Source organism: Semicossyphus pulcher, unplaced genomic scaffold (genome assembly GCF_022749685.1).
Source record: "Semicossyphus pulcher isolate SPU_LCO1_2020_fin unplaced genomic scaffold, fSemPul1.0.p SCAF_14, whole genome shotgun sequence".
Taxonomy (NCBI): domain Eukaryota; kingdom Metazoa; phylum Chordata; class Actinopteri; order Labriformes; family Labridae; genus Semicossyphus; species Semicossyphus pulcher.
The window spans coordinates 24,573,045-24,600,274 of record NW_027211648.1 but is presented as its reverse complement, the minus strand read 5'-3'; the positions used below and the strand labels follow the sequence as shown (position 1 = coordinate 24,600,274).

Here is a 27,230-nt window from a genome sequence, read left to right as displayed (position 1 = left end):
GTGACGTGACTGTTGTTTCTTTCTGAGTAGACATAAAATCACTGCAGCCATTTCTTGTTCTGTGGATGTGTTGGAATATTGGGCAGTCAACTATCACTTACCACATGATCAAATGTTTACTGAATTCATGAATAGTTCCATCATGTTTTGAATAATAACTCTGGAGTCAGCGAGCCATTCAGCAAAGCCGTGTTAGTTGATACCACAGATAAAGTTGTAGGTTCTAATTAGCTTGGCATAAAGCTATATTGGCGAACATACAGTTAGTTTGTCATTTGCATGATTTCATTTACTTTTTTGTGCCGAGCAAATGAGGCTGCATTCATTACTCTGTTTTGTGTAAAAGTTGCAGTCCTGTAGAGGCTGTTTTTATGCCTTTTTATCCTCACTTGTTAACATTAGCTAGCTGCAGACTGGAAAAAAAAGAATACATTTAAACTGATAGTGCAAAGGCTAAATTCAGATCAGTACTCAGACAGACAGAGTGGCAAAGCCTCATTGTAGTGGGCTCAGACGGCAATAGCGGGTGGCAGCCTGCTAGAGTCGCTCCTTGTTGTCTTTCTCTAATTTTGTAAGGTATTTTTGGAGGTATCTGGCACTATAATTTCCTTCGGGATTAATAAAGTTCTATCTTATCTTATTGTATTTGTTTTTTTTGTCAACCTCATTGAATAGAATATGAGCCAGAATATCACCTTGTTTTTTCTCTCAGAGACCACGTTGTGATTGCATGCCTTCAACCTGCTAATTGTAAACTAGCATTAGTTGATGCAAGTTTCCCTGAGGCCTGACCCATAAATTCCACCAGATGCGTGTTTGGTCCAACTCCGCTCTGTTACAGCAGGGGAGCTGATAGGTTTCACTTTAGTCATCGAGAGTGCTTCCACCTGCTCTGCTCTGCTGCGCTTCGTCTCATCTCATTAATTACAGGCTTTGTAATTAATTCATCTCAATTAATCGCATATATCAATGATTTCTGTAAGAAGCACATCACATGTAGACTTACTCAGTCTGGGTTCCCCTCTTTCTAGACGCTTATTTCTTACTTTCACACTTTAAATGTACTCTCTACTTGTGTGCGGACAGAGACCGTCCTGATGTCCTGTGACTCCTGTCACTGTTTCAGTGCGCTTCCTCAACGAGGAGAGCGGGCAAGCGACCGTTAATTTGGAGCAGAGTTGTTTAATAGCAACTTCGGAACACGTTATAGAAATCTGAAGCTGCGGTGGCAATCATTTTGCATCCTGGCCACTGCAAAATGTATGTAGCGGAAACACTGGACGTTGATATTAAGTCAGACTTTTGTAAACAAGTTCAGTATGTTCCTTCAGTCTTGTGAGTGAGGAGGGATACATTTCCTTTGTTCAGCAAGGCATTAGCATCAGTCCGGCAGTGCAGAAGAGCTTGAATTAGCCGGCCTCTTTCGACCTTTGTGAAGATGACACATAAATATGGAGGAGATGAGTAAATACAGAGAGGAAATGTAGATAACTGAATTTCTTCAGTGGAGAGGAATACTAAGAAAGATGGATAATGGTGGCCTTGTTCCTTCCTCAGAGAGCTTAATGACATCTTTCTTCCTTTCCTCGGTGTAAAATAATATGACTTACTGTTCTCAGCACGGTATTGCCAGGTTCAGGAAGTCGATTTCAGATACTGAGGGAAATTTATGAGGCAGGAAAGGAACAGATTTAGGACAGCGGGCTGGATAGGACTGACAAACTGCATGCATTTTCTTTGGGAGCGAAAGCAGCACCAGCTCCACGGTCAACTGTCTGTTTAGAGTGATGAAGAAAATAAATTAATTTGCAGTTGTTCTTTGAGGAGGCAGAATTGGTTTGCTTCTGTTTGCATGTTTACTGAAACACCCAGACATCCACTGACAGAGAGATAAAAAGACGCTGACACATAATTTGGGGGGTTCAGTCAGTATTCAGATTGGCTGGAAGAACTGATGCTTCACAAACATATGTGTCGAAGGTTACTGAGCTAATGAAGCCTTTGCAAACAAAAGCTTTTTGCTCTCCACTCTAACAAATGAAAGCGCAGCTTGTCAAACGACTGAGTTAATGGACGTTTAGTGTTGTCAGTGTGTCAGACGTTCTTTAAATCAAACTAAGGATATTTTTTAAATTCATGTTTTTTTGCTCTCAACTAAGACATATTGCACTTTTCTCAAATTACATAACCAGCCTACTTCCCTCGTTCTTTATCAGTTGATGTCCTTTGATTAGACCGTCAGCTCTGGCATGAAAACACTCCTCTCCATCCTCTTTTTTTTTTTTGTCAGTGAAGTCGGAGATCATCCGTGTTTTAGAGCACTATGCAATGTCCTGTCCATTGGAGCTTGTTCCATAAAGGGTCCATTTACATCTCCTGTCAGGATCGCTGTTTCATTACAGCTTACCTGTCCAGTAATTAATCATTAATAAAGCTACAATTAAAACGTTATCAGTCTAAAGTCCCTCAGCGTGTTTGATGTTGGAGGCAGTGACATTTGCGGTCAGGGTTAGAATACTTTCTGCTCCTGCCATTATTTCCCTTGGTGCTGGAGGTGGTCCAAATACAACGAGGAGTTTTGTTGAGGAGTAGAAAAGTTCTTGCTGTTGCTTTCAACTCAAACAAGAATCCCATGGATCTTTGAGGGGATTTACACAGTAAAAATTGTAATAAGACTCAGTCTTGGGCAAAGTCTCTTTATGGGGACGGAGATTTCGCCGTAACCCACAAGAGGCTGTCTGGTCTTCTTTTCAGATAACTCACAGTTTGTACCTTCTGTTACAGTTCTTATAGTGTGCACTTTTTTATTTTTTCTTAAGCCTTAACCATCATAGTGTGAAATACAGTATTACTGCCACTGTTACTTTGTACAGTAAAATCTTAATCTTCATGCAGAGTTGCAGTGAGAAGATGGATAATACATGTGCATTTTGTGTTTCAACCGTGTAACTGTTATTTACCAAAACAAACGACGTCGGCCTTCAAAAAGGGGCAAAAGCCATGGTCGCCTTCTCAGTTATATTTGCCAGTATGGACAGTAGAGATGGGTATCGAGAACCGTTATTTTTTGGTACCAGTTCGTGATTGGTCGGTACCAGAAGTACTGATAAGCTCATGGACAAACGGTGCGCCTAATGGAATTTAACGTTATTTTACTTAATCTCATTGGCGTAGCTGGTATCCGTCCCCTCGTGATGACAAAGCCGCTGGTGTCAGGCAATGACATTGCATTGTTGTGGTCTCATGCTGGAGAAAGTCTAGCAGGTGTATATGGTAGACAGAGCAAGGTAGTTGTGTCTTAAGTGGGCAACACCAGCAACCTCATGAAACACTTACAAGTTCTACAGTCTATAAGACTGCTTAGCATGAGAGCTTGCCTAAGTGTGAATTGTGAGTTGTGATGACAGCCCGAAAACTAGTTTTGTATAGCCTATGATTGTTACTGTTACTACATTTACAAAGACCACAGCCTTTAACCCCAGTTACAACCCCCCTCACACAGGCACAATATCAGACCGCCTAATAAATAAATGTAATGGAGAGTAGTATCGATAGGAGTGTCGATAAGTATCGGTATCGATACCGGTATCAATAAAATCTTAACAAAACCCATCCCTGGAGAGTAATGATACCAAAATTATTTGGTACCAGATGATAGGAGAGAAAGACGCTTACCCTCTGTGATCTTTAAGGTAGCATGTAATGAAAAGGAAAGTTATATTTGTGTCCTTTTTCTTATAAGATAATCTGATCTGTGACTCAAAAGCATTATACTATCCAAACCTTGAGTTTTGTTAATGGTTGTAATAAAAGTAGGCAAGTAAGCAGTACATGTCCTTCCTTATACTTTTCTGTGAGATTGTGGGGCAGGTACAAGAAAGTCTGCTGCTGTGGTGCAGCCTTCGACGTCAGCCTTTAACAGGGAGCAGCGGGGCCCTCCTTTGGCCTTTGCTAGCAGCAGCTCTTTTCCTGGCCTCGACAACCGCTAATGTGCTTTGCTTGCACAAGGTCACATCGTCCCAGAATGACAGATCTGGCCTGAACACAGAACTCAGTCCTCACGTCTGGTCTCCTCAGAACATGTTCCAATGCCTGTCTGCTGTAATCAGTGTTCCAGGCAGGTCGTCCGTTTGTTGCTGGAACTTGTAACACTCAATTTGACCTATCAGCATCGCCATCAGTAACATGAATCTGCAAGTGTGTTTGGCTCTGCTCTTAATGGCCTTGGCACTGGGGCTTGTGGAACATCTGGCCTTCCCAGGCAGAGGTTGGGTCATGTTGATTGTTGATAGGTTTTATCATTATGAACACACACGTCGCCTGACTGTGCCCACCATCAGTCAGATGCTCTCTCTATTACTTGCTTGCTCACTAACACACACACTTGCTCACACACAGACTGTGAGCCCAGTAGGGGTGGTATGGTTTCTCTCTCAGTGGGCCCATCCTCCGGCTCGTGATGGGAACTGATGAGGCCTGTCAGCGCTTAGCGTGCCCTGCTAATCTCATCACACTGCCTGTAGATGGGAGCCTTAGCGTCTGTGCTAGCTCAGCCTCTGGCCCCAGCCGTAATTTTATGAACTCACAAAGCTATGCATCTCACCTAATGGCATTAGTGTCAAATGGTTTGATAAAGAAGGGTGGCCTCCTATTTGATTAAGTCTAACTGTCTAACTCTCTCTTTCACTCTCTCTCTCACTAACACACACACACACACATTCAGGCTTTACCTCACCTGCTGAGATGTAATGAATGTAATGATGCATGTGTGAAAGTGCAGGAAGACAGAAATGACCTGGTGGAAGAGAGAAAAATAGATACCGTGAGAGGCAGCTGCACTTAAATGCCACAGTAAAATGCCATGTTTTAGTGCTTTGACCTTCATTGTTATTGGCTTTTCCAGCAATATAGCTGTTATTACCATGCCATAACCACATTGTCACTGTCTGTGTATTGATACTTAACAGCATTAAAATAGTATACATTTCCTCTTATCGGTTTAGAATATTTAATTTAGCCTCTAGGCCTCATCATAGGCTTTCTCCTTCACAATCATGCACAATTATTCCACTCAGATGAAGCCAGTGTCTGTTTAGCTTGTGCTTCGTCAGGTAGATGGTTTTTAAAGTCTGTATGAAATTAGTGTTTTTGCAATGAAACATCCTCAGACTGTGCCAGAACATCAGTGTACAGAGAGGCCTCTGTAATGTCATCTTTGTCCTAGGGTTTTTCTGTTGTTGAAGGTTGTTTTATGTGACTTTGTCTACTTAGCCTTGGTGCTTCTCCCAGACAAACTATTCACTACTTCTTCCCCTGCCAAACACATCAAATGCATCACTTCTTCTACAGCTTACGTTTTTCTCTTGAAATCCTTGCAGCAGGTGTACATATATCCGAGAGTCAAGTTGGAAAATTGTGTTCCTGTAAATCCTGTTGGATTTCACATTTGAATTATAACAAGTTCTTGTCTCGTCTGTGCTTCATTGTGTTTTGTCATACCTCCCAGTGATTTAAAAAATTCAAGCATACAGTAATATAAGTAAAACAGAAAACCTCTTTCTAAAGACCTACTCAAGCTTTACTCCCTGTGTCCACGTAGCTTCTTTTTCTGAGCGTCGGCGTCTTTTTTTCAATTGTTCCCAATGAGGAGCGTATGCAGCAGCCTAGAGAAAAAGAGCACTCCGCCTATTTTGTGCGGCTGCTCCGAGCGCTTCGAGTTGAAAATCTCTGAACTTTTCAGAAAAAAACCGTCGTCGCCACCCCTGCTTTTTTCAGCAACAAATTAGACGGGGCGCCACTCGTCACCCTGGTTACCACCAAACATGGAGGAGCTTGTTTTGGCCGTTTCTATTTACCCGGAGCTGTACGATATGACCAACAAACAGGTGTGCTTTCGACGCCCTATACGTTGTAAGCTTGTTGTTAGCTAGTAAGTTAAACTTATTGTTGTCATAGACAACACAAGCACTTCATCCCAGCGTTCCACAGCACCCTGCCAGAGCTTCTACCAGAAAAAGATGCTCTGTGGACACGGGGCCTTAGTTATGTGTTGACAACAAAGCAGCAACTAAACTCTTACTCATAGCACTTAACTTACAAATTGATGAAAAATTGTCTCCATGAAAAAGACATTAAAAAGTAAGTAAGGTGTTGTGCCACCACAGCTTTATTTTACCTTGGCATTTTTCTGGAAGTACCTGTACTCAGCTGGAGGGGGGAAAAAACATTCATCCTTCCCTTGTTTGGTGTTTTCATTGATGCTGGAAAGTGTTGTCTAACGCACTGGGTCATAGGAGTTTAATGCAGTAAGCTGTGTCATCGTAACCATATCTGTAATCCAGGTTTTCCATTTAGTCTGTCATTTGTCTGATTTATACAAGCTAATGGTTAAAAACTCACATTGAACTGCTCTGTTCATCACACAAAGCTCTTAGTGTAATTCCTGCTCATACAAAAGCATATGATTCAGGGATAACTCGTGCTTCGTTAACATAAGGCTTTCAGAAAAAGGACATTAAATATGAATATTCCAGATAAATCCATCCAAATGTCCTTTTCTGATTGTTATACTCCATCTCAGCTGATTCCTCAGTCTTTTCAATCATGAGGCCAAGCGTATTTTATCCTGCTTCCCTGCTTCAGACAGCCGTGGTCGCAGGCATTATGTTATTTGGGATATTCATCCATCCTTCTGAATGGCTGTCCCATTCTTGTTTAATGCAATATCTCAGCCCCACCAGGAGAGAATCAGTTAAAATTTGAAATAAATTCTCGTTGGACTCAAGGATGAAGTAATACGATTTTGATGGTCTCAGGTGAAGGTCACATAGGATGAGCTGATTGGTTGTTATCATTTTGACCTTATATCTGTTCCAAATCTCTTCCATGTGATTAAAAAAAGCTGTCACTACAGGCTGACTTTGTGGGCTCAGCGTGTTTCATTTAGCTTTTATCTCTAAATCTCTGTCACAGACGTGATAGCACATGTGAGTCTGAAAAAATGTATCACTTCTCCCAGGAATTCCCCCTGGGTAATCTTCCAGCCATTGTTCTAATCTTCCTTTATTCTCTCATGAGCTGAGCGCTAATGTGATACACCTGATTGAGGAGAGGGATAAACTCACTTATTACTGGATGTATGAACCGTTGCATATGTTTACTTTTGCAAATTGATTCGCCCTGAGGCAGATGAAGCGCATTCTGTACCTGACTAAACATCTTGGATATTTTTCTTTTATACAATCAGCATTTTTTTCCCCTTGTCTCTGAAGAATTGTTTTCCAATCTATTACTGCATAAAAAGCTAGATCTACCACTGTAATGTGATATTCCTCTAATAATCCTAAAAGGCCCATAAACATATAACGTAAGCTTTAATTACTTCACAATGAAATTTTATTAATTTTAAACTTTCGCAATAATATCCATTCAGTAGCTCACTGTGGCTGTTTCAGCTGCATTTTTTTAACTGATCTGCTAAACAAATAGCAGCACTGTGTCGTTATGTGTTTTATTGTTGGGTCACTGGAGGAAAGTTGTTAATGTGAAGCTGCATCAACAGGATAGTTCAGTAACTTAAGGCCTGTGTCCATAAAGTGCATTTTTCTGGCAGAAAAGCACTGGCAGGGCGCTGGGGAGTGTTGGGATCAAGCCTGCAGTGACAATAAGTCTTTACAACCGCCTCTGTATGAAAGACGAGTATCTGCCCTTTGTGTTTTCTTATCTAGCCTATCTGTTGTGCTATTCTTCTTTTACTATGAGAACCAGCAAGGATATGCTTTCCTTTATATTTCTATATGGAAGAGCTAAATGGTGTCAATGCGCAATCTGACAGTCAAAGCACAAGTAGCATTATCCTTTGAAGACAACTAAACAGTGAATGTCATCACGAGCTGATGTTGGAAGGGACCAGCTGCAGGCAGGGTTTCCGATTAAAAAATCTGTGCCAGTCCATGTGTCCTGGAAACTTTCTATGTTAGGGACAAATGGATAGGCTGATAATGCGGAACAACATGTCTCATGCTTAAAAGACCACTTTCTGCACCGCATCTGCGCTGTCCATATGCATGCACCCTCTCTCTCTCTTTCTCTCTCTCCCTGAGGGAGTGCAATTCATTATACATACTAATATTAATTAATATAGCCTATATTCATCGGGATATATAGATATCTCATTGATGCAAGCGCTGTCCTCACTCACAGCGCTTGCTTCAATGAGAGGGGCTGTGGCTGCTGACGCGTCCTCGCTGGTAATTATTTTGCCTAAATGACCAATAATGGTTCTGATGGCTGGTTAAGCATATTCTGAAGCCCCGAGGGGACGGAGTTATAATGAATCAGTGATCATTTTTTTGTTGAAAGTATATTATTTTCAGCTGACATTATGACAGGGATTTTAAAATGTCGGACCAGATAATGGAACCCTGGTTCCAGACATGTATTTTATATGCATTTTAAATATTTGTATTGTAAAGTTTGGGATTGACAGACAACCCAACGCCATGGTTACCAGTCCCACCCGATATGATTGGTTGCCTCAAGAGAGCGACAGTGACAACACCAGCGGCATCCTGAAAAGTTCCGAGTTTTGAACAGAGGCGCTTGGAGCAGCTGCTCAAAGATTTTCTCTACTACTGTTTATTCCTAGGAAAAACATATAAAAAAGGACATTTGTGCTCAGTACAAAACACAAAAAGCACACGCCCTAATACTGTTCCAACCAAATTGTGAACAACAAACCAAATTGTGAGACAAAACAACAAACAATATCTGAGTGCGAACAATATCAAACTGCAGAGAAGCATTTACAAGTAATGAAAGCAGTGAGGCCTAAACCATCAGACATCCGTCTTGCTGCTGCAAGTTCTCCATTGGTTTGAGAAAGCATGTGTTCACAACTTAGTGGAGCAAAGCAAAATCAAAGCACACTGAACCATGTAAGTTGAAAAACAGCTTTAGTTTAGCATTTGTTTAATAGTAATCTATTTGTAGGATTTTTTGGTACTTTTCAGTTGCGAGAAACATTTCAGTTGCTTGCCGCTGAAGTGGCAGCCTTGTTTGTTATTGCTATGAAAGAAAGAGCTGCTGTTAACGCATAATCAATGCTGTGAAGTTTAATAACACAGGGTGCTGGTGCTTACCTGTTTGTGAGCAATTTGGCCCCTTTAAGCTAATTAGTTGCTCATAATTAAGCCTGTGATCCACAGCAAGGCTATTATCCACTTAGCTGCTCTGAAAAACAACTATTTTAGATATTTTTGTGTTTGTACACGACATAAAGGTGTTCTTGATTGTTGTTAAATGCTGCAACAAGTGTTGGAGTCCTTGCACAACCTCTTGGCATAGAGTCAGTGTTTTTGTACTGTGGCCAATTCACTGTGTCAGTAGGTGCTGCTTTGATACCAAGCATGCCTCTCCCAAGGATTGATTTTATGGATCAGTAACCAGGCTTCAGTTCTAGACATCCAAAGAGCTCCTGTGCTTGTGTTCATTTTCAAAAATTGGCATCATTCTCGGTTTAACAGCCTTGTTGCAGGTCGATTGGTTAGAGGACCCCGCTATTTTGTTCCCTATTGCATGTAGCCTTTTTTATTTGGCTCCAGAAGAAGCAGAAAGAGTGAAACAATGCATTAAAAGTGATTTGAAGGCTTCTCAAAATCACCGACCCAGATGTAACCCTGTTCTCATTTTTGCCTCCCACACAGTCATTACACAGCTTAGCTAAGACTGCTGCAGTCTCTCTCTCTCTCTCTCTCTTTCTCAGCAGTCTCCTCTTCCTTTGTCTCACTCATTCTTGCAAAGTCATTGACTTCAATTTGATTCCTCTGCAATGATTGTAACAATCACAAGCATACAAAAACACAGTTATATGACAGCTACATCTTAAAAAAATACAGGTATGCACCAACACAGTCTCACAGCAGTTTGTGCGATGGTCACAAAAAATGTAATATCTAGAATCGTGTCCGTGCCCAGGGATTTCCTTTTTTCGTTTCAGTCCGCACAAAAGCCTTTTCATGTCAGTCATGTAACTACAATATATGTTAAAGCCACAAATGACATACATGTTTGCCTTCAGGGCTTTTTGCAGGAAAGGTCTTTCTCCTTCAACCAGGAGAATGCTTCTCTTTTGCACCAGAAGTCAAGGCTGATGCGTTATTTAAGCCCAGACCAGGACCTTTTCCTAAACCCAACAAAGAAGATTTGGTGACTAAATCTTTCAAAAATAGTCACAGTTTAATTGTGTTAATGAATCTAAACTACCTTGTAAGGTTTAAAAATAGATCGATTGGTTCCAGTTATAAAACGGTACATTAAGGTTACAAAAGTTAAGTCGCATTAAATATTAAGTAGGCTACTTCAGTCATTTTAATCCTTTTAGATCACATCCCCGGTAATATTGTGCATCTATTTGACAATATAGGCAAAAAAAATACAGAAAATCAATTTCTTAGTATTCTTATATCAAAATCCGATAAATTTTTCTTGCTGTAAAAAAAAAAATACCCTATGTGCTTACGTAGGCTAGAACCATCCAATTTCAACCAATCGATCTGCAACATTTAGCCGCTGAGCACCAAGAACGCTCAGTCAGTTAGCTAGCTACTGCGCTGTGGAGAACGTCTGTCTACGCCCACTTCTCAACGATCAACTCAAATCCCTCTAATGATATTTCCCGCCTGCACGTCCTGTTTCACTCGGAAATACGTCACGATACGGAAGCTAGATACTCTCGAAATGCCGTTTCAGCTCGACTTTAAACTGACAATCCCGAAGATTTCAGTTTCATACTTTTGGGCGCCACCTAATGCCGATATACAATAATTGTGGGAGGACACTTCCCAATTTAACCAGATTTCTATGGTTGACTCCCTTTGTCACAGTTGTAGCACTCTTGATTATTCTCGCTTTCCCTTTTAGACTGTTTGCTTCATCTGAGCGTCAAATTTGTTCCTTTTTTTATGTGGATTTTCACTTATTTTTGAAGTTGAATCTGTAGTCATCTTTTCTTTGTTTGTTCAGCCATAGTAGATTACTGTTTACTCACAACATTTACAGAAACCGGAAGTACAGCCGCCTACACTGTTTGACAGACCAAACAACTGCTTGGTGATGGAAAACACATCACTAACTGGGCGCTGCTTGTGATTTTTTTCTGTGAATGCCGCCACAGACACCCAGTCCTTAATTCTACTATATACTGCCAATGCAAAAGGCTTTCGTCAGTGGGCCATAGGCTCAATCACCATTGCGTTACCTCATTCGGCGATAGATAGTGACTTAACACACATTTATTTACATGAAAATCTTCGAGATTATTACTTTAAAGCAGGTGTAGGTGCCTTCCCATTAACCCACTTGGTGTCGATGTTGGTGAACTATAGTTGACGTGCACCGCCATTGGCATCAGCGTAGTACATCATTTACACTCCAGACATTTCCGTTTGAGTCTCTGATTTATTGCTTCAATAGCATTCAGTTTAAAATGAAACAGTATGGTAGTATAACAGCACATAAGCCGCTGATACAACCTGTCGCCCCGGCCACGGTAAAAAAAAACTGTTTGCAATCCAGGCATACAACACACCTGGCTGCATTTCCCCTTCCTGTATTTGTGCACCACCGGCATAGAACTGCCCCATAGTGTGCAAAAGTGCAATAAAACAAAGATACACAAAAAAAGTTGAATAAACAAATAAATGGTTTTTATAGCAGGTAATATAATTCCACTTTGACTTTGCAGCAACTATATAGAAGACATATGCCCCCAAATTGGGCCCTTTTTTTGTTCTCAAATATCAGTGCACACAGTGCTGGCACAGAACAAGTCTCTGAACGCTGCCACATATTTGAAATATTGTTTAGAGCAGGGGTCACCAACCTTTTTGAAACTGAGAGCTACTTCATGAGTACTGAGTCATAAGAAGGGCTACCAGTTTGATACGCTCTTCTGAAATAACAAATTTGCTCAGTTTGCCTTTAGTTATACATTATTAATAATGATTAATGATACTCATCTATGTGAAGACACTGATCACGTTAATGATTTCTCACAATAATTATCAACAATGACAACAAGGTGGGAAACAGATATCAATATTCAGCACTTTGTCTCTATTAATCTCAGTAATTGTTAAATTTTCAGATGATCACTTACGTCACTACATTTCATAGGAAAAATGTCCCATTTTCACTAGCCACTGACAAACCCTTTTAACAAATCATGAACTATGTTGCTCCATGTTTCAAAAAGTTATCAATTATGTAATGTTAAAGAAAAATCAACTTACACTTGTCACATTTTGAACTAATGACCAAATCTGCGGCATTTTTAACAAAATTATAACTGTTACATGTCATGAACACACTTTTAAATTGAACACAATTCTTCAATATTTTAATTCAACTTTGCCATGGCACTGCCATGTTGCCACTGACAACACTGGTATCTGTTTCTTTGTTAGTGGGAAGACTGGCATTGCATGCTGTTCACCAGTGTATTGTAATCTGGTGTGTAACTTGACACTGCAACTGTGAGTGAGTCTTTCAGATGTGCATCAGTGAGGCGTGTTCTGTGTTTGTTCTTGATGAAGTTCATGTCAGAAAACGCTGATTCACAGAGATAGGTTGAACCAAACAGGCTGGCAACCTTCATAGCTGCATACACCACTGTACTTCTCTGTGTTAACAAGGCACCAAAAGTTTGGTGCAGCCTGGTAGGCTTTGAGGTGGAGGTCATTTTGCAATGTTATGATTTCAATCTCCACCTGTCCAGCATCCAGGTTGAACGTTGCACTTAGTTGCTCAGCAAAGCATGTTGTGTCCACATTCATGAAAGGATTGGAAATGAATGACACACATGGCTCAAGCTGATCAAGGTCACAAAACCTATTCTCAAACTCTTGCCCAAGTCTGTTTCTGACTTCACAGTACTTTTCTGCAACTTTGTCAAATGTCTCAGATGCAGAAGCATTGTCTTTCAGCACCGACTGCACAGAGGGAAAGTGCAGCACCTTTTTTCTCTGTAAATCCACAGAGAAAATGTTCATCTTGGCTTTAAATGCATTTAAAGCACTTATCATATCAACAACAGTCTTACCTTTGCCTTGCAGCTCGCAGTTCAAGTGGTTTAGTTTCCCAGTAATGTCCGTTAAAAATGCAAGGTCAAGTGTCCACTCTGTGTCCTCTAGCAGTGAGACGTCTTCGCCTTTGGACTGCATGAACTCTTTGATTTCACCCAAAAGTGACAAAAAACGAAGTAAAACTTGTCCTCTGCTTAGCCATCGGATTTCTATGTGTAGCAGCAGGTCACCATATTCAGCTGACATCTCCTCCAATAGCACCTTGAAAATCCTGTGCTGTTTTGCTTTGGAGTGGATGTTGTTTATGATTTTCACAACGGGAGTCATCACGGGCCCAAAGCCGATCTATTTTGCACATAACGCCTGCTGGTGAATGATGCAGTGGTAATGCAGAAATTTTGGGAAGTCTGGGTCACCTTTACAGTCAGCGATGAAACCCGCATGTCGGCCTATCATAGCAGGAGCCCCGTCTGTAGTCACCGCTAGCAGTTTTTCCAATGGTACCTTTTTCTGCACGAAAAACTCCTTCACCGTGTTATAAATGTCAACTCCCCTCGTAGTTGTCTTTAAGGGCAGTAGTGTCAGGAGTTCTTCTCTTGTGGAGAAATCTTCAAACACCATCCGGATAAAAACCAACAGCTGCGCTGTACTGCTGCTGTCCACGGACTCGTCGCACTGGATGCTAAACCACCTGCACTTCGCCAGATCCTGGCCCAGCTGATCGGCCAAGTTACCAGACATAGCCGACACTCGTCTAGCCATCGTAGATGCCCCCAGTTGGACGTCGGAGAGAGTGGAGATTAGATCAGTTCCATTTTTCTCGTCTTTAAGTACTGTGTTAGCAATTATCATCATTGCTTCTTTGGCAACTTCTCCGTCTGAAAATGCCTTCTTCTTCTTGATCAGAAAATGTGTAGCTCTAAACGAGGCTTCGGTTGCTTTTTGTGACTTTTTTGCCGGCCTCGTGAAAAAAGACTGTTGCTTACCCAAAGCTGCCTTTTGCTCACGGGCTTTTTCTGCCCGTAGTGCGCTTCCTGGTGGGTAGTTAGCATGGTAGCTTTTGTGACACGTAGTGAAGTGTCTCTCCACATTGTGCCGCTTTGCCGTCGCCACAGTCGCCCTGCAAATGAGACACACGCAGGTTTCTTTCACAGTCGTAAAAAATAACTCCTCCTCCCATTCGTTGTGAAAGATATACGTTTTCTTTCTTTTTTCTGCCATGTTTTTGGGGTAAGAAACTGCACCCATCTTCGCTGTGCCCGCTAGCTTACTCTCCACGAGCACTGGTTTTGTCACGCGCACAATACTGACCTTTGAACTAGAGTAGGTCAGAGTTCATCTAAACTTCATGTATAATGAACATATTTTTAATATATTGTCATTTTTAAATCTATATAAATGCAAGTGTGATTAAAAAAGAATAGCAACAGAATAAAATTACATTTTAGACGCAGCTCACTAGTGAGTTGTGCTATCTTTAGAACAGGCCTGCGGGTGACTCATGTGGTCCTTGGGGGCGACCTGGTGCCCGCGGGCACTGTGTTGGCAACCCCTGGTTTAGAGTATTACAAATGCATGTATAGTAGGATTTTCCTTAAAAAATACAGTTTACACGATAATGGTATCAATCATTTTCACCACTCTAACATACACAACAGTTTGATGTGCACTAACACAAACATGTGACATGACCCACAGAATCTCGTCGGGTCCACTATGGAGCCCCCCCTCGCTGGGAGTCAGCAGTGATCCTCCACAGATTATCTCTTAGGTTGAATATTACCCCAACAGGATGTCCGACCACCATCCACTTGGATGCTGGCACTCCAAAGCCAGTTTCCTACTCTGTGTGTGTGAGGTTTCTAAAATTGCTGGGTATCCACAACCTTCCGTTCCCCTGTTATCTGTCTCGCTGCCCTTCTCCCCTTGTTTCTCTCCTCTGTCGCTCCCCCGCTAGCTTTCTTTTTGTTACTCTAACCCCGCTCACTCTGGCTGTGGATTAAATTTTACATGTCGTTCTAAAGTTGTTTTCCTCACTGGGCTCTTCTCGGTTTGCTTTACAAGTTAGGTTGTTTGACTTTTACTTCCCCACCCGACTCACTGGGCTCAGACTGACTGGAGATTCAGGCAAATGCCAGATCGGCTGGTCCACCTAGTTGACTACAATTACAACACCAGCAACTTGGGGCTGTGAAAAATATTACCTACTTGCCCACTTGATCTTGGAACAGCCGCTCTCATTAGGTGTTACATGGTTCACTTAGCTACTCCAAGGCAGAGGCAGTGGTAACAACCGTCATCACCTCCCCCCACCCTATGAAGTGGTTAAAGACAGAAAGAGAGATGTTGGAGGAAAATACAAATGAGAGAGTGATAAAGGGCAGGTAAATTTTTAAAGGCCCCCTCCAGTGAAAATCAAGGTTTTAACCCTGTAAACATCTCCATGTGGTGTGTTTCATGTGCTACAAGACATATTAGGGACAACATAAGCAGTCATCTCCATGGCTGGGCCTGTCTGCTTTTAAACTGCAGTGTACCAAGGACAGGCTGAACAACACGTTTTCATATCGACTCCTTAAGGTTTGTGACATCGCAAACCTGCCAATTAGGGGTGAGCGATACGGCTTAAAAATTATATCATGTTATTTCATTTCATTTATTTTGCGATAACGATATTCATGGCTATATGAAAAAAAAAAAACTAAATAATATTTTGTATGTGATTTCAGGCAGTAGCATTTATTCATGCAAACAAAATAAAGTGCTTTGACAATTTCCCTTCTGAGGGCTGGTGATATGGCAAAAAAAAAAAGGCAATTAGACGGTAATCTGCAAGAGAAATAAAGAAGAAAAGCAAAATAAAGGTAATTCATTGATTTGTTCAGTCATTAAGCCCATAAACATTTGCGTGGCGTTTTTGGAAAACTTTTTAAAGCTTACTGTGCAGGCGTCACGTCGCTGCCCCTGGTGTTTTCTGAAGCAGCACATAATGACCACGACCGCTCTCTGTGCAGTCAAGTTGCCATTAAACGATGGCAGAGACGGGTTTTGTTTTTGCGAAGGAGGGGGGTGGTTGTACATTTGCATAGTGGTAATTTAACGTATTTTGCAGAAAAAACACATCAGACACAATTAATTATTTCAAGCAGAGCATTTTATATGTCTTAAAACATGACTGGAGCTGGTCTTTAAAGGTATAATAAGTAGGATTTTTCCTTGCATTTTGTCAACAACGCATTCAAACTGGGCTCCTTCTCCTGGGCTCTTCATCACCAGAAGCTCACTCTCACTCTCTTGTGTGAGAACACGCCCACCCCGCCGAGCTAACACAGACAGCATCACGGTTACCTTTGCACTAGCATGCTAACCGCCGGTTAGCTTGGCCTACCCGGTTTGAGGCACCTAACTGTCCATCAGAAAGAAGGCCAAGTGTTGTTGCATTTAATTGACTGTACCTGCGCTGTAAGGCCCTTGGTTGTTGCGATACAGGTGATGTTTTTCTAGATATTCTGCTGGCTTTGAGTATTACTGTGTCAATCCCATTGAAATGCAGGTGAGTGTATGTCTTATTTAATGTTCCTCGGGAGGAAGGGCCCTGTCCAAACGACTATTGCTTGGGTTCGAATCTGTGTAGACACAGCCAATCAGAAGACAAATATCAATTTGTTTCTCAGAGAGTGCCGTGTTGTTTTCAACTGGGGAGGGGTCAAAAAATTCAAGACTAGGTTGTCAACATGTACATGTTCATCCTGCTGTGCCCCGGTGCTCTCTGCAGTCATTACTCCCTCTTATCAAAATACAAACATTATTCAAACATTTAAACATTAAGCATTGAGAACTGAACTAATTGAAGATTAAGTATCTGCACTATAAACAGGTTTTGTCTAACTTCTACTCATGCCTCAGGTGAAGCGTAACGCCAGGATATAGGCTGTTGTAGAATAAATGATCTCCACTCACCAGCAGTGCTGCAATCCTGACAAATCTCCCACATAAGGGTTACCTGCCTCGTCTCATTTTGCACTTCAAAGATGGCACGTCTGCCTTTTATTTTTCCTTTTCTCTTTCCTCCTGGCCTCGCTTTACACGCCTAATTGTAGTGCGAGCTTTGATGGTGGGTGGGAAGAGAGTGAGTGCCATGCTGAGGAGGAGAGGAATTGAGCATTGACACTAATTAGATGGAGAGCAAGTGAAAAAAATCAGCTTCTCAACACTTCAGGCAGAATTGTCAAAGTGAATTGTGGGAAGGGAGGACAGGGTTGGAAAGTTGACGGCACAAGCAGCAGGCAGGTTCAAGTTGTAGGCTGCCTGATCAATGCCCCTGGCGGGAAGAACGCCTCAGGGGTGATTTGATACAAACAGTGCAAAGAGCATACAGCGGGTGCGAGGTCCATGTCTGCTAGCCCTGGGCACAAGGATGTTGATTAAGTACGAACAATTGTTGCCTATCCTCAGGGTACATGCCTTAAGGCAGCAGAGCATGACGAAGAATTTGTTAAGATAAGTGTGTACCTGACGTTGAAGTTAACTTTACTGGAAATAGCAAGAGAGCATCTTGGGTTGGCTACAAAGTCCTGGTTGTGTATGTGATGCAAGCTCACAGTTATAGATTTACTTTAAAGATATCCCCGCTGAGGGGAATTTTGCCCTGGGCATTAGTGTTACGTACAGCTGATCACTTCATACAATACATTAAGAAAAGACGTCTGAACATGATGATAAATGACAAGCAACAAAAAAGATCTGAATATTATTGTACATTTCCTGTGTGATTCAAAGACATTATAGAAATGAGAGTAACGCATAAATCCATATATTAGGGCTGCACAACTTATAACACCATCGAAAGCACAACAGCTTCGCACAAGGCACAATATCACATAAATACTAGTCAAAATGAATGCTAACAGGCAACACAGAGGTCCTGGCATGCATATTATTAACACCATACAAACTTAAGGAAACATTTTTACCTGCAAAAATCACACATTTTGATATGTCTCACAATGAAAGCATGTGAAACCTAAGATTGCCCTGAATAAAAAAATCACATATTAGAACATAACTTAACGTAACCCTTAACTGCAATTAAAAATATATCTTTGAGGTCAATCAGTCCTAACTGAGAGCTGAAACCAATGTAAACTCCTTATAAATAAGACTACATCATTAAAGGGGACATATTTTAGCTATGCAGTCAATGTTCTATTATTCTGTAGTTTTTGAATCACGTTTGGTAAAGTTTTTTTTGTTTTAAAAATTGTATACGTATTTTAATTTAATTATTATTTGGAGCCTCTCCTTTCTCCTGAAACGAACAAGCAGTTTTGCCATTCTATGGTCAGACCTTAGCCAAGATTGGCTGACAGTATTTGGAGTGACCGCGTAGCCCCTCCTCCACGTTTGCGATCCCACGTGGAGGAGAGGCCGCACTGCACTGTCACTCTAAAGTTGTAGAAATCGTGGCTGCTCTAGAATCACCAGGAGGTATCGGAATGGTAGGCTGAAATCTTGACAACGACTTGACTACAAGCTAGTGCAAGAAGGCAGCCTGAGGTGAATGACGGTGAATGACGATTGGTCGATTTCAGCGAGAGCAAGGTTCTCCGTAGAAACCTGCTGCTGTTCTGAACGGCCCATTTCAGAGGCGACCTTTTTAAAAATGTCATTCTGGAAAAACTCTGAACAATAAACACCCAAAAATGTGAAAACCATGCAAAATATGAGAATATCCATTTAAAAGATATGGCCCCTTTAAGGATTGGTCTGTGAAAGCTTAAAGTGGTTATTTTACTTATGCTGGCTCTGTTACTCTTACCTGATGGTAGTTATTAATATAATCTTAAAAATACAGCAAAGAAGATGTGAGAATGGCAGTCTGTTAGAGGCCTAAGCCTCCATTTTAAAGTGTTGTCAACCACTCTATTGGGCAACCATGCAGAGGTGTCAAACTGCTTTAGTCATAAGCACCTTTTTCCCCCCTTGCAAGTCTGTCTGCAGGTGTCAGGCTGTGCTGCTTTCTTATGCTGCTTATGATTTAGTTGCTTCAGTCTTTGAAATAATATGAAGAGCCTCCGGCATGTGGGGCCGGTCCTGACAGAAAACAGAAGTCTCTACGATAACAGTCTGGGCCCTTTTTTTCCACGCACTTCAAAGGCAGAGACACAGCAAGGGCTGTCCACAATGCTGGGTTGGTTAACAGTAGGGAAGGGAAAGAAATAGAAGTAAAAAGCTGGGAAGAAAAGGAGAGATTGACGAGGCGGCCAGCGGTGACAGAAACACAAGTTGTGTGGGACAGAAAGAAAGAGAAAAGTGGGGCTGGTAATGACACAAAAAGAGATTGGACACAAACAGAGATTGGAGGCTCTGGAGGATGGAGTGAAATAGCTGGTGTTAAAATAAGAAGGAGTACGAGATGAATACGACACAAAGAGAAAAGGCTGTGAGAGAAATGGTCTAAGAGGCACTGATGGAGTGAGAAGAAATTAGAGGAAGAGATATTTGAAGATAATCTGCGGCAGGGAGAAAGATGGCTGCTAGATATAAGAGGTGTATCGTATATAAGACCGTGATGGGGTGAAGACATCCTTGGCAGATAACAGTTGGTGCCCTACTTACATCTGACATTTTGGGAAGATAGTGAGGCTTCTAAGAGCACCTGAGACTATAAAGAGAAGAAAATTAAAGCAAAAAAGGATGTATTCAATTGTAAAGCCATATATTACAGATGTGTTGAATTAGTTCTGGCAGTCTAACTGTGTTTAACAGGGAAGAAGTCTGTCCTAACTGGATAAAAACTGTCCGATTGAATCATTTTTGACTTTCCTTTCAGGACTACGAACCATTTATTCAACTTCCCTATCTTGGCCAGTATTTTTCAGAGCTCCAAATGGCTCTTACCTCTTTGGTAAGCGACATTCAGATGCAGGAGAGGTTCATTAATGACAAAAATATTACCCAAAGATACCGCAACTCTCTCACATCTAATACTGCTTATTAATGCTGTAATAAATCTAATTTTAATGCTCATTCAGAGACTAAGATATTGAGCGGATGCATTCATTTCCACAAGCTCCTTAATGCTAATTGTGGGCTAATTATTTATTCATTTGATATTACCATTGATGGGGCCATAATATTTAAGCCTTACATTGATGTGGTTTTGGTCTACTTCCAGAGAGTTGGTGACATTACAGAAATAACTCATTAGAGAAGTTAAAACGTGTTATTCAAAGCGGGAATGGAGAGTGCAAGAGCAGCTTCCATGTTCTCCATAGAGAGATGATTGAGCATGGGATATTCAGCATATTCAGCATTCAGCTGGGATAAGTTATCAAATAAATTATATTGTATGAGTATATAGAGATATTCACTCGAACAGATAATAGCAACAGACTTAAAGTACAGACAGTGAGCTGTTTTTAGAAGAGTTTTCTGATCAAGGTTTCCAAGTTGGGAGCCACAACCTCAAAGGCAAAGTCGCCTGTAATTTTAAGCCCAGAGTGGGTAACAAGAAATTCCTGATCTGAAGACATCAGTGATTACACAGATTTTAAATTGGATTTTGATTTCGGGGGAAGCTTCAAGATTGGTTTCATATGAGATCTTTCAGAGGACCTGAGCCACTTGAAAGCAAGCCAGCCAGATGTCTTATGTAGTCAGGAGAGAAGAACTTTACAAACATCTACAGATGATGAAATGGTTGGCTGTTGATCTCCAGTTCATTCTTTTAAGTATGGCAATGTCCCTCGGCAGTGAGTGCACTCTAACAGATCAAACAATTTACAGACTGGTGAGGAGTCGATGTATGTTCAAAAGTGACACCTAAACCTCTGAGCGTAAATCAAACAGATGATGAACTGTGCAAATATTTGTGTCAGTACTGAGGTCGGTAGATTAAAATAAATAGAGTAGAGAATTTGGAGCGCTTTCATATTATTGCTCCTACCCCGTCCATTTCCCTCTCCTGCTGAGTCACTGCACACAGAATCAGCCACAATCCAAAGCCAAACAGCAGCATCATGTACTGATTAGATCCTACTTTCTGTTTGAACTGTTCATCAGTCATACAGGTTGCATTAGTGATTGAGTAGCAAACTTCATTCACTTGATTTTTGGTGTCTTAAAGTTTACCATGACGCAGTCTTTCATTTTAGAATTTCATTTGCTGCCACAGTTTTGTGAGCGTTGGTTTTAAGCCACACATCTCGGCAAATGCCGGAGTAATCAGTGAGTCGCTGGTATTGATCAACTACCCCTTCAGCCTCCTGAAGAAACATTATGGCCATTTTACACAATAATGCAGTTCACAACTCCCGGAGCAGTGAACAAAAATTATCTGGAGTCACCGAACAATCTGATGCAGTCACTTGACTGTGTCCGAGGAGGTGTGGGATTGAACGTATTTGGCTACAAAATCAAGTTATAAATCAGTCGTTAAAGGTAGATGTTTGTCTATCCAATTCCCTTTAATTTAGTAAAGTTTTCTCAAACATTTTGCCAATCAGAGCAAAATCATCGTATTACGATGTTTACTACAAACAACAACATGAAATTATTTAATAAAATATGTAAGAGTACGAAATTCTTGGCAGTGGCGTCTGTCAGCAGGATAATGCACCCTGCCACACTGCAACAATGCTTCAGGAATGGTTTGAGGAACAGAACCAGTTCAAGGTGTTGACTTGGCCTCCAAATTGTCCAGATTTCAATCCAATTGACCATCTGTGGGATGTGCTGAACAAACAAACTTAAACTTAAAAGATCTGCATGCTGTCTTGGACCCAGATACCACAGCACACCCTCAGTGTCCCTCAGTTTGTGACATACAGTCACATACTGTGCATCTAAATGTGCTGCATGTCCCTCTTATAGTACAATCTGTGTCTTTACACTGTCATCTAGCTCAGTGAAGTTTGGGATAAAGAAACTTTACACATTAACTTCAAAGAGTCACTCTGTGGGTGTTAATGCAGAACAGCAGTGAAGTTTGTGTGAGCCTGATTACAGCAACACTTCAGTTACGCTCAGTTGGAGACAAGTCTTAAGTGCCAGAAATTATCCTTAACCATTCCATTTCAACGCTTTAAATATTTGTCAGTATTTTAATGACCTCAGGACCTTGATTATACACTCAGTCTGAATTGTTACATATACAACTAGGGTAGATAACATGTGTGCGTGACCAGGGGTTATATTGGGCAGTGGCTGTCCTGGCATAAGACTTTAGGCCTACATTCTTCTATGTTACCAGGACACGATCTATTCAGCACACTTTCCATGATGCAGATATTCTTACACTTCTCTCGACCTTAATAATTCCAACAGAGACAGTGAAATATGTTTTCTTAGCTGTAGGCTAAATTGAGGTGTTGTCACATCCTTTGTAGGTTGTCTGTAGTTTTAAAGCTACCTTACAGACTAGCGACATCAGTCAACTTTCTGTCAGTCAGGGAGCATAGGATGGTAGTGTTTTATTTTACAAAATGATATAACTGTAACGCAGGCTTGTCTCCAATCTTTTGTAGATTACTTTAACATCAAGCTAGCTGGCAAACTCTAATTTGAGGTAAACTGTCAATCAAGTTAGCAGGTATTGTAATCTCACAGCACTGTGAGGACAATTATGGTTTGAGCAGAATATCAGAGCAGAGCAACCAAAATTGCACCATGACTAGGTAATGCAGCAGCCAACAGTATCATCCATGACTTTGATCAGACAGAATTATTATCAGGCAATAATTTGTTTAGTTTGCCAAAATGTTACTCCCGTGCATTACGTCTTGTTGCAGCAGACGTAGTTACTGTAAGTTTTTGTTGGAAATTATGTTTCGAATCAAAGCAGATCTTAACCAGGGCTTCCAAGTAAGATAACACTTCTGTGTTACAGATCTGCCTTAAGACCTGTTGGATCAATCAGGCATGTAGTTGCACACCCTTGATCAGGCAACTGATCACATAGTTGCTGACAAGAGTTCTCTTTAGGGTAATAGTGGGGCAGCCAAACTTCTCTTAGTGTCCATCAACCGCTGTGCTAAATGCCAAACTGACAGTCTAACTGTTTGAAAATACCACAGGCTTGTTGCCAAAGGGAGAGAAGCGATCTATGCCCTTCTAGTTGGATTTGCTCTGCCAGTCTGTGTCTAAAGCCAAGCTGAGCGGCTGCCTCGTGCCAAAGGTGTAGTAGTGCCTGCAATCAAGAATACAGTTATCATTCCAAAAACAGCAGGAAGGAGAGCCAGAGAAGATTGGATGGGAAATCAACGGATTTGCCTTTTTGCTTAGTGAAATCATGTAATGCCTCTAAACTTAATGATTCAGTTTATTACTGATGCTGTGCTTTCAATAACCACCTACTGTACACAGCTACATCATAATGGCCCTTATTAGAGGTCTTTAAACAGACCTGTGTAAAACCTGGGTCTAAGTTTCTCAGTTTCTTAGTCCCTGCTTTGGAAAACAGAGATAAAGTAACAACATTACATTGCACACTGGAAGTCACACTGGAACAGATGGCTTGCGTCAGGGTACTATATTTATTTCCAATATGCAATGGAATCCCCTCCTGCTTTGACTCTTCCCGGGCTCGGGTAAATCAAATAAATTAATATCTTTTTCTATTTGCCAGAAAAGACTCAGCAGAGGAATTGTTCTTAGACGTTGGCAAACGCAGCAAAAGAAAAAAGCGGTCCACCAATCAAACGCAGCACTCAAACCTCTGGGGAAAATAATACTTTGCATTCCCTGATATTTATAAACAGCTTTATTGTTTTGAACATTTGCCCAGCGTGATTGCGTTAGCCCCTGCAGTTTTGCATCAGAACGGAGGTTAAAGAACGTTCATGGAATATAAATCACAGACAGAGACCACCATGGTATGGCCGTGATTTAGTACACTGACAGTGAAAGGGTGGTCCACTGTCTCCATGAGATCTGACCTTTGCCCTTCAGTACACACTGGACTTTGTGAATGTGTTGAATTGTTATTGCTGCTTGCAACCCTACAGTGTCAATGTCAATGCAAGTAGGCTCGGTTGCCATGGCAATCACATTCTCTCTTTCCCACAACCAGAAATGGACCGACAGCAGCATAGATGCAGAGGGGGAGAGAGGGATGAGTGGCTCTCTGAGGAGCACATTAAAACAGAGAGCAACACAGATGGATTTAGGCCTCCAGGGTCAGGCTTGGCTCACTGCAAGTGTATAAAGAAATATATAGCCTCCTGTAAAGACTGAATATACTACAAAAAAGGGCCAGTGCCTTGTTTATGAACCATGTTGATGAACTCTCTGTAGGTCTGGGCCATGCCCTCCTCCTGGCCCTATATTGTAGACGCATGCCATATGCATTATGTTGCAAATTTACATATTCTTTTTATTTACTGTAATCATGTCTAAACAGATTAAGTATAATTAAAATGTTGCGGCTGTGCTTATATAGCCATGGAATACAGATATGTCTTTAGTAAAACCAAGATGGCCTTGTAGACTGAAGGTATTGAGGATTGCTTAGGTTTGGAGTAGGATTTAGGCTCCTTACCATAGACTGTGTATAAGAAGTGCCGCTCGACAAAAGTTTCAAAGTCACAAATTTGGATTTTGGCTGATAGCATGTTAATGGAGCTAGGGACCACATTTAGGGCCTATGTCCACTATCGCCAGTTTTTGCTCTGGCAGCGCCCACAACCTCAATTTCAGGGTTGCTAGGTTTCTGTTGCTAGGTTACAAAGTTGTCTGGCAGCATTTCCGCTTCACTCAGTAGTGATCGCTATTCAATGACATTTTACAAAGAATCAGAATCGGGGTTCATTGCCAAGACAAGGAATTTGTTTTGGTGATTTGGTGAAGAAAACAAAAACATTGGAAAGAAATCATGTCCTGCATTAGCAGCAGCTCTAGACCTAGAAATTGTACCCTAGAAAAAACGAAACGATCCGCTTCACCTCCACTCAGTGTTGTTGACAAAGTTGATAGCGTAAGTCCCGCCCCTTCTTAATGTAAATAGGTCGGCGAGGGAGAAGTGACATTGACGAGCCCTGCGGTGTTCCAAAAGTTTAACTATTTTCAATTGAGAGTGCTTTGAGTGCAGCGACAAAAACAGCTGATGCCGAGGGTGTTTTTGCGCTCTGGACGCTGAGCGCCAAAAAGGCTGAACTGCAGTGGTTTTGTATTGAAAATAGGCGCTGCTAGCGGAAAAAATGCCATTAGTGGACACAGGCCCTTAGCTGAAAACATGGACGCACAGTGCTACACCTCTATCATTGTTGACATGTTGTCATGGCAGTAACCTGCTTTATTGACTATTTTACTTTAAATGGGACCATTCCTCCATAAATGAAAATCATGCTGCATTGAAGGTTTAAAACTAAAGATTTAGACCATAAACTGCTTCGCAAACTTTTAATCGCAGAATTTTGTCATGTACTTGCAATCATGGAGTCACCCCCTGCTGGTCGTTACAAAGAATGCATGTGTTTTTCACTTTAGCATTGGCTTCACTTTTGTACACTATGAGGCTATGTGCACTGCTTTGATATAGTCTATGCTGCAGACCCAGTAAGCACAAAGCTTTATATTTGTTTCTGTGATGGCATCTCAAACTGAGTTCAGGGTTTCATTTTGAGTCTGTGTTTCATAACATACACCCATGGATTTAAAGCGAATTCCCAGAAGTCAAAAACATGTTATGATACATTAAACTGCATCCTCTGTTGTTCTGTTCTACATCTTTTACATATTTTTCCAATCCATACCCCAGCAGCTCTCTATACAGAACGTATGTAGTCATCTATGAATTATAAAGCATGCTGCCAGTGTTGGGTTCACTTCAGTCAACAGCTTCTTAACTCTTTTATCTTAACTGTACAAAGTTTCTTTTCAGTGCATGCAGTTGTAGTCTGCAGCCTCTCTATCACACTAGGTGCAGCAGTGGTTGGCCCTGACAAGGGAAAGGGGGAATCAATATACTCCTCCAGTATTACCGTCATTGCTCCAGTCGAACTGTAATCACTGTTCGTTCTGGCATATCATGTGGAACCTGCTTGTGTCTGTAATTGGGCCGGCTTGTGTTACAATGCTTGATGACTAAACTGATGGTTTTTTGATTTCTGCTCTCCTGCTGTTTTATTTCTTATATCTGCTCATTTATGTGATCTATTAACACCAGAGCCAGCTCACTAAAGAGCCCGTCGTCCCCAGCACAGTAAGCGTTCTAACTTGGCTTCACTCAGAGGGAATGGTTGATTAGTGTGCTGTTTCTTTTACATCATGTATCTCTTCGACCAAATTGTTTGGAAGGATGTAGACAGCTTTGGGCTGGTCTTTTTCTTCAACAGTGTTGCATTATAGTAATCATACGTGCCACAGTCATTAGTTAAGAAAATCCATGGTGAGTTTCTTATTCTGCAAGCTGTTAGAGACTTTGCTGGGTGCAGCCACAAGTAATTAAAAGAAGCGCCTGTTTGGCAGGATAGCTAATTAAATTAGTTTTTGCTGTGTGTGCGAGTATATATGTGTGTGTGTGTGTGTGTGTGTGTGTGTGTGTGTGTGTGTGTGTGAGGATGCTTTGAGCTCCATGCAAGCACAAAGGGGCGAGTGAGCACTTTGAACTGAACCTGTTTGTGTATGTATTTTAAGAGCCTTGTATTTTGTTGAAATTGAAAGCTCACTGTATCTGCTAATGTGTTTGAGTTTGTGTTATTGACAGTTGTTGGGTTTTTTTTTTTATGTGTGCATGGTTTAAACAAATAATGTGTACAAAAACTTTTGGAATCGCTGCAGATCCATTCAGCCGGCAACCTGCTGCAAAGTAATCTTTCAGGGCAAACGGGCCTGATCAGCTATGTCCAGTGAAAGTGCTTGTTTTTGTCACTGAAAGGGTCAGCTTGTTATTAAAACAGCCACTTCGGCAATAGACCTGTTCATTAGCTCTTTTAGGTAAGAGTCCAGATGCTTTCCTTCTGGTCTCTTCTAATCCACTAAACTCCATTTACAGAAACAGTAATATTACCTTGCATCACACAAAGGATTGCTGGTCTACAGCTGCCTCATCTGGTTAGATTGTTTGTGTGCTGGATCCAGCTTCACCCTTTAAAATACCAAAGTCACTAAACTATTAAAATAATCTAATCAGTTAAGGCAGCGGCAGAC

At 41.3% G+C, this 27,230-nt stretch overlaps 1 protein-coding gene across 1 annotated transcript in view; it reads left to right on the top strand.

Annotated features, from left to right (window-relative positions):
- alk (ALK receptor tyrosine kinase) overlaps nucleotides 1-27,230 on the top strand; it is a 408,113-nt gene that overhangs the window by 206,885 nt on the left and 173,998 nt on the right. The gene's annotated exons all lie outside the window — the stretch shown is intronic.